The 8260-nt window shown below is 39.6% G+C and overlaps 1 pseudogene; it reads right to left on the bottom strand.

The window, feature by feature from the left end:
• LOC109475291 overlaps positions 1-2944 on the bottom strand; it is a 3329-nt pseudogene extending 385 nt beyond the window's left edge.
• Positions 2945-8260: the final 5316 nt, after the last annotated feature.

Raw genomic sequence — 8260 nt, 5'->3', positions numbered from 1 at the left:
CCGATTTCTTCTCTTTCCAGTCGCCTCCCCAAGCCTGGTAGAGGCTAGCAAAAGAGCCTTTGCTTATAGAGGTGCAATGGGTTGGAATTACTCCCAGTTGTTAGAACTGCACTGTCTTTAAAACACTGTGTGCACAATTTCGTAACGGCTGACTGTCTACCCTTATGATCTGGCATGACCTCGGCTTCTATAATGAATTGCGATTGTAATATTGAAGCTTTATTCTGTCTTTGTCTTGTATACATATTATATTGAATAAAGGTATCCAAGGCCACTCTTTTAGGTAGTAAAATTGCGTAGTGCAGAATACAGAAATGAATGAGAAATAAATGAATAAAGGTAGCTAGGCGTGACCCTGAAGTTCAGATAGCAATGATAGAAAGACAGTGACTCTTAGAAATAAAAATTAGCATCACATTTATAGGAAAACTTTGCTGGACTGATGCATGACTTACTTAAAGAAACCCCGGGTGCAGGTAAAAGTCCTGCCCTTGACGACGAGCTGCAGCCTGTAGTCCTTCTGGTTTGTCAGGAGGTGGATGTTGTCGTTCCCCAGCCAGTGTTCCCCGTCCTTGTTCCCGAACCCCCGCTTGTACTCCTCCCAGGTACGGTTAAACGGAACAGTCCCGTCAATTCGACGCTGGATGACAGTCCAACCCCCGCCTGGGTAACACGTACAGGTTGTAAGTATTGTAGTACAAAATATTTGGAACACGCGATATATTTATCGTAAACGGTTCGTTTCATAACAACGCTCGAAAAAATGAGTTATCTACTCAATTTCAATTCAATTTATTCATTTAACCAGTAATTACAGCTCAGGCCATTTTGGCCTGCTTTTCAGGTAATCCTGGATACACATGAAAATACACACGACAAATACAGAGTACATAAACTATTACTAATTACAACATCCTAAACATCAACAGTGTGAAGTCCTGCACCTAATTCTCTATATAAAAGTCCTGAGTGAGTCCTAAGTATTGCTCCTAATGATCTGTTTAAAAGTCCTGAGAAGTTCTGCTTCAACCCAAATGTCTACAATTCATTTTAATTACGCTAAACTTAAAGGCAAAGGAAAAGCTATTTAAAAATGTGGGAAATAACATCTTCCATGGTTTACAAAAAAGTCAGACCCATGAAACATAGTTTTAAACATAATTCTAAAGCAGATCTTTTTGTGGCTGCTGTACAATATCAAATTTATAGGACAGTATTAAAGCTGGTTGTGTTGTAATCAGTACAACAAACCGCGTGTTTAAAAAATGCCAGTATAAAAAAAGGCCGATTGAAACTGTATAAAACACGATAAAAATAAGCCAAAGATTACACTCCTACTTGGAGAGTATACCATAGCCAAAAATCAATTTTAATGTGGTTAGAGCAGGCTGCCTTTAGGGCCCTAGATAATTTTCTGTCACGCAGCTGAACAGACCGGCCCGTAGGAGTGTTCAGTCTGTGAGTCGATTAGCCTCATCACTGTAGCGGGGCTATCAAACTCCCGTCGTACAGAGCCACCTGGTAACAAAGCTGAATCAAGCGGGGAAGAGCTTCTGCTGCTCCGAAGAGAACCCGCCTTAACCACGATATACTGGACACCAGTATGGTGTAGGGTGGCTTAGTGGTAGATCGATCGACTATAAAGCGGGGAGACCCAGGTTCGATCCCGAGTTGTACCTGGGACATGTCTGGACATGCGCCCCGACGTTGTGCACCTGGGAAAAGAACTTTACACAACTTTCCTCACTCCACCCAGGTGTGAATGGGTACATAAGTTGGGGAAAGTCGTATTGAGGTCATCTTGTGGCGTCAGATGGCAGTCGCACAGACCCTTGCGACAGTTTCACAAAAAAATGTGGAGCAAATGTGTATTATTTAATTGTTGTGATTTGTATTGATTATTATGTGATACTCTGCATAAATTCAGCCGTTTAAGGCTGTGACTGCACGGGTACTGTTTGGAAAATAAAAACATTTATTAGTATTATTATTTACCCGACTAGGTACGTAGATCTAGACCTCACCATCAGTGTCCATGTCGCAGTAGACCTCCACAGGTGTGTTGTTCTGCAGGGTGACGAGGTAAACGCCGCTTGTAGTGGATCCTCCCGCGTAGATCTCAGCACAGTCACGACATTCTCCCCGAGCTGCAAACATGATACAAGAACAATTTACTCGTATTTTAAATTTTCTTTTGGCGTCGCATGGTAGCGTGGCTACGCTATGAATGAATGATTGGAATGGTTTGTTGTTGCACACACACAGGAAGCATTTGGCAGCCTCCCAACTGAATTGCATGCTCCTTTACTTGAATGCTTGACTTCTACCAAATAAGTTTAAAATCACAATGGAAATTCAACAACAATCAGACGTTTTTTAATTGAAAAGAAAGTAGACCATTCTACATATCAGGTAGGATTTTTGTTTTCACATTAAGAAGATTTAAGAAGTATAGGATTAACCAAACCATTGGATTACCAAACCACTGGATTATCAATCGACTGCCTGTAGAGCGTCAAAAAGGCTGTGTGATTCCCTTTGATCTTTACTTTTACAAAAGGCAAGTGAGAAATAGATATGTCCAGGAAGGGCGTGATTGTATTTTCATAAGTAGATTATAGTGCAAAAATGGTAATTACGACATTGAAAAATACATTACTTCAAAATTGTATTTGACATGTGTGATGCCTAAGGATTATGCATACCCGTAAGGAGGTAAATGATATTGCGATAGATTTCAACTGTTGCAAATTAAAATCAGTTTTCGAAAACTGGTTCATTGCCATTATGCCTTACAACATATGCGGTTCCTTTCGGTTGGAGGGATGCTGGTTGACTTTGTCCCCTGTAAGCCACGGTCTGTCGGAGTTGTGTAGAGCGGCATGGCAGCTGAGTGCCGGGGAGGCTGTATCGTAGTTAACCCTTCCGTCGGTTCAGCTGACATGGTTGATGGGACTGAAGATTCATCAAGAGGGGATGACGTCACAAGCGGAGTGGACCAATAAGATGGGTGATGTTGATCGGTAGGGGAAACTGGGGGCTTTAAATCAATAAGTCCGTACATAATTTTATCGGATTAGTACATGAATCAGTATCAAGCATCATTATTTAGAATCGCCCTGATAAAGATTACAGACGGTCATGGAAACTTTAGACATATCAGGTGCACACACGCACGCACGCACACACACACAAACACACACACACACACACACAAACACACATCTACACACACAAATACACATACACATACATACATCTACACACACACACACACACACACACACACACACACACATCTAGACACACACGCACACACACACACACACACACACACAACTACACACACACAAACACACACACACAGACACACACACACACATACACGCTCACACACACACAAACAAACAAACAAACAAACACACACTCACACACGCACACACACACAACCTAAATGACTTGTTTGTGTATTATCGATGTCAAATAATAGTTTTCTTATTTTTAAAAACCTGAAGATTAGAGTTGGACTTTATGATGACGACTGCCAAGGTCACCACACTCATGATGATAGCAGCCGTGATAAGGGCACAGGTCAGTCGGGAAAAGGTTGTAGCAAACATCCGTCTGAAACAGGAACTATCGCTCTCGTCCATAGCAGCTAGAATATAGATAAATACATGTCAGGCAATAGAGAACTATTGCCAAGATGACTGTTGAATGTTTATTATTTGATATTTATTATATCTTTTAGAAAGAATATGAACAGCAGTGTAGTCTATTTGATGTAGGACTCAACAGCAGGCTAAGGAATAGCCATAATTTTATGTACGTGGGTAACTTGGTTGTTGTCTTGCTTTTGCCTTTACCTTTGTTTTTTTTAACAACCTTACTTTGATTGACATAATTTAACTCCATTTCACTTGATCTTTTATATTAAATCACAGCAATTTCTATACCTCTCGCCGAAGCCGCTTGTGGCACGTCGTGGGTGGAAGATGGACGCTTCTGTGGGATCCTTTCTTTTGTTGGGCTGTTGTTTACATTTACGTCGTTCCCATTTGTGCTGGGAGTGTCGTTTTCATTTTCATAAATATGTTCAGGCTCCTCCTCATTTGTACCTAAAGAAAATAAAAGAAGCCGCGGAGAAATCACTTTCATTTATAAAAAGATTAACTGCATTTTGTTAAAAGAAGTAGAGCTCCCTTAGAAAATATATGAAACAAGAAACGTCGACAATTTTGAGTCTTTGTTATTGTAATGGAGGCTGCATGCCCTTTTTCGTAAGGAGTAATCAGATCTTTTTTTGTCTTCGTAATCCGTAGGCAGCCTTCCCAAAAATCAACGTAATTCGTAATAGTACATTGGACGCAAAGCATATGGTCGTAATAAGATCTGAGAGCGTAGTTGGCGGCGAAAATTTTGTGTAATTCGTAATCACTACCCCCATGCAGGCCCTCTTGTAATTGTATAGGCAGACTACTACCAATAAAATGTGTACCTTCTTCTGTTTCCCCTTGTTGCACGTTGCACATGTGTTTGTACGCAGGGTTAAGCATTTCCGTAGTAATCACTATAGTTGGGTTACAGTTCACGGCTTCTTCTTGCATATCGGAACCAGGAGAGGCCATGTCGTCATGGCAGCGCATTGAGTCATTAAAATTCTGACGTGTATCTAGAACATATATTTGATCATGTCATCATCTAATTTAAGGCCACACCAAGTAAATTTTATGGATGACGTCCTTTGGAGACCCTAAATCTAATGCGAGAGGGCGAAAGAAAAACAAGAAAGGCCCTAAAAAACAAGATGCCTAGATTTGAAATATACTAAGAGACGACAAATGTTAGGACACAAATTGAATGAGGTGACACAGTGTAACAAGCAAGAAGTCTTTTATTCATCATCAAAACAGCAATAAATCAGGTGGACCAGCAGTTGTCGTCCTGTCCTGTTTTCGAGTTACGGGTTTCACGTCAATCTGACGATTTACGGCACTGTCGTGACTCTTTGGTCATAGTTACAGGAAGCGGAATTTCTTTTTTTTTTCTATGAACAGGCCAAAATCAATGCGCGCGCGGACGTCATCCATAAAATTTACTTGGTGTGGCCTAAGCCAGTTTTACGTGCGATTTTGAAAACACTCTTTGGGTCTAAAGTCCTTTGCTCAAAGAGTTAAAATCGGTTTGCGAATGGCTAATTTAAGCATTATAATAACTTTATTGCAAAACAATTGCACAGGGTACAAAGTGTGGCATTTACTTGTACATATATTGTTAACCACCCTTTTATAAGGTTATACGTAACTAATACAAGATTGGGTGGCTAGTATGAACCTATACAATAATTTCCATACAGTATTATATATTTATCTCTATGTATGCAGGGGTTTTACAAGTCATTCTGTATTTTTAAAACATAGTTTGTTTGTTTTTTAGTTCAAAGCTGTAAATGCTGGTATGGAAGGTGATTGTCTACTGTATACTGAATTAAGTAAAACAATATCTAGAACATAGAGTTAAGTGATATTCGTCTTCAATAAGCTCTGGAAAAAACGGACAAAATCATTTTTTTAAATCTCCCAATACTTAGTTTGTGACAGCCAATTCTGGGCCATCTCTATGATTATATTAGAATTTCACCAATATGTATAATCATCGTATGTATAATATTTCACACAGACCATATTGAGCACCTACCTGCGGCTTGGGTTGGAGTAGAACCGGAGGTGACGTCAGATATGCCTCCGGTTTGGTCCCCTGCAGTGTTGTCTTCATCGAGTGGGATCCCTGCCTGGTACATCACAGACTCGGACTCTTTCTCCTTATCATATCTGTTTGTTTTAGTTGTATCCCCATTAGTTATAGTGTCGCAAGTTATTTACATGTAACAATACACCACAGTCAGAAAAAAATTAAAGAGTAAAACCTTCACAATAAGAGACAAATATAAGCAAAATCAATGAAGATAAACCCATTGCGCAAGAGAGGTCAGTGTAAATTGTACACTGTAATATGAGTGAAACATAATCTAGGTATTGTATACAAGGATATCAAGTAATAACAATTTATAAGATATGAATAGCTTAAATGAGAACAAATATATGTGCAGATGAGATGAGATGAAATAAAAATAATCATAATAACCTCTTCGTTTTTGCGTGCACGTAGAGTTTTGTTGAAGCCTCAGGATCTGTTGGGTCTCCACATACACACGCTTCTGACATCGTTCTGGGTTTCTCTTCTCCTTGAGACGGTGAAACTGTCTCCTTAGCATCTTCTGTGTTTCCGTAGAGACGTGCAACCATCTTGGAACTTTCTTTACCTTCGTCTTGACTAGTTCGTTGTCCAGCTTCGCGGGTAGATTCCTTGTGGTCGGTTGTGTCTCCGCGAAGTTGTGACATGGGTATTCCCTTCCCTAACATGGTGACTGGTGTTAGGAGTGGGTGTAAGGCCCGATACAGTTGGCAGATTCTGGATCAAAGCAGGAGACATATAGGACTCTATTCTCATCTACGCTCAGTATATTTTCTTCCAAGCCTTTTTTTCAAGATAAACAGCTAAATTTCTTATTTTTGATAGTGAGACTAAGCGACTGATGGCAACAAAATGAAGCTAGATACATATTACAATTCTAGAGCAAGAAAACAAGGGGACTCTCAGTCTTAGTGGTGTTTTTTTCTGGAAGAACAGACTCATTAGGGCGTGTTGAGATCATGAATAATGATAAGACACCCACGCTGGAAACAACAGTACGTAGGACAAGTTATGGTTATTCAATAAGAAAAGTGATCAACTTTTATTTAAATCCCTTTGAAGCATTGCACGGGTCCGTATTTTGAAATGTATTGTAATATTGCAGACATGGTTAGTTTTCAAACAGTGGTGAAATTATCAGCTGGACGTATTTACATGCGAAACCTGATCCACAACTCTCCGTAAAACCGTATAGTCCCGCCGGGTAGCAAAGACCACCAACTGAAAAAAATTGTAGATTTATCAACTTGCTTGTGTCGATCCAACTCTTTTTTTAAGAGAATTCACTATAATCAATTTAAGACCATGCTTGTACTATAAAATCATCCAATAAATTCGGCTAACATAAACTACCGGACCTCAGTCTACCTCTGACTACCGTGGTGGTAACATGGGCGGAGACCTGGCTAAGACTGGGGAGTGACCGAGACAAGTTTCTCTTCAAGACATTCTAAAGTGAACAAACAACAGATAAGGAATTGAAGTACTGTTGTAAGAAGTTAATATCATCAAATCCAGAATGTAAATAAATGACAACACTGGCTGGTCAAGCTCTGCCTGGTAGTGTCAGAGCCTTGGTCAGACATTTGCTTCCAGTTACTTGTACGGTTCTAACAGAGCTCCACTTTACGGGTATATTGTTTTCTTATTAGACTACCAAAAAAACACCGGAATTAGAAGACATGTTTCTAGACACACTGACTGTCAACGCAAATTCAGCTGTGAGAAAGACATTTCAAATTACAAATATAAATACTGTATCTACTAATAGAGACTACTGATAGGGCTTTTTATAAACTTGAAATTGAACACAGGGTTGATATCCCAGAGACTGGAAGCTGTTGATAGTTAATTTCTTGATTACTTGGTCTTTAAACTGATTATTAATTATTAATAATTATATAATGATTATAGAATAATTGCTTATTCTCTGTTTACTTTACCAGTACATACATGATGATCAGAATGTCAATTAACTCCACCATTTTCGTAAGACCCTACCTGGGTTGTTTGCCACACTGCATTGCGGATCAGCTATATGCAGAATGTGGCTGACACACCCTACAAGAACAGCAGCAACCTGTGCCCGAGTTTCTGTCACAAACTGTTTAAAGGTATGTGTCTGTGAGTGAATAAGCTATGAGATAAAATGCCTTGTAGGCTGCTTGTCACTGGCCCACGCCCATAGCTTAGGCTAGAAATTAGATTTTTACTTTCCACGGAGATATGACGGGGAAAGATTATGAGTTTTTGGCTGACGACAATGGTAGATCATTGACTTCTATACTTGTTAAGGTTCTTGAATCGCTCGTAGCAAAATGGGTTCTCCTTGATGTCACAAAAGTCATCGATCCTAATCAGTTTGGCAGCCGAAAAGGCATGTCAACTGTTCATTACTTGACTACCATGACGAATTCTTTATTCCTTAATGCTGAAACGCCAAACAATATACAGACCATCTTGTTAACCGATTTCAGCAAAGCCTTTGATAGGATTAATCACACAA

Source organism: Branchiostoma belcheri, unplaced genomic scaffold (assembly GCF_001625305.1).
Source record: "Branchiostoma belcheri isolate BF01 breed outbred unplaced genomic scaffold, Haploidv18h27 scaffold103, whole genome shotgun sequence".
In the NCBI taxonomy this organism is placed as follows: domain Eukaryota; kingdom Metazoa; phylum Chordata; class Leptocardii; order Amphioxiformes; family Branchiostomatidae; genus Branchiostoma; species Branchiostoma belcheri.
The sequence above is the reverse complement of the archived record's forward strand: the minus strand, read 5'-3'. Positions and strand labels throughout refer to the sequence as shown.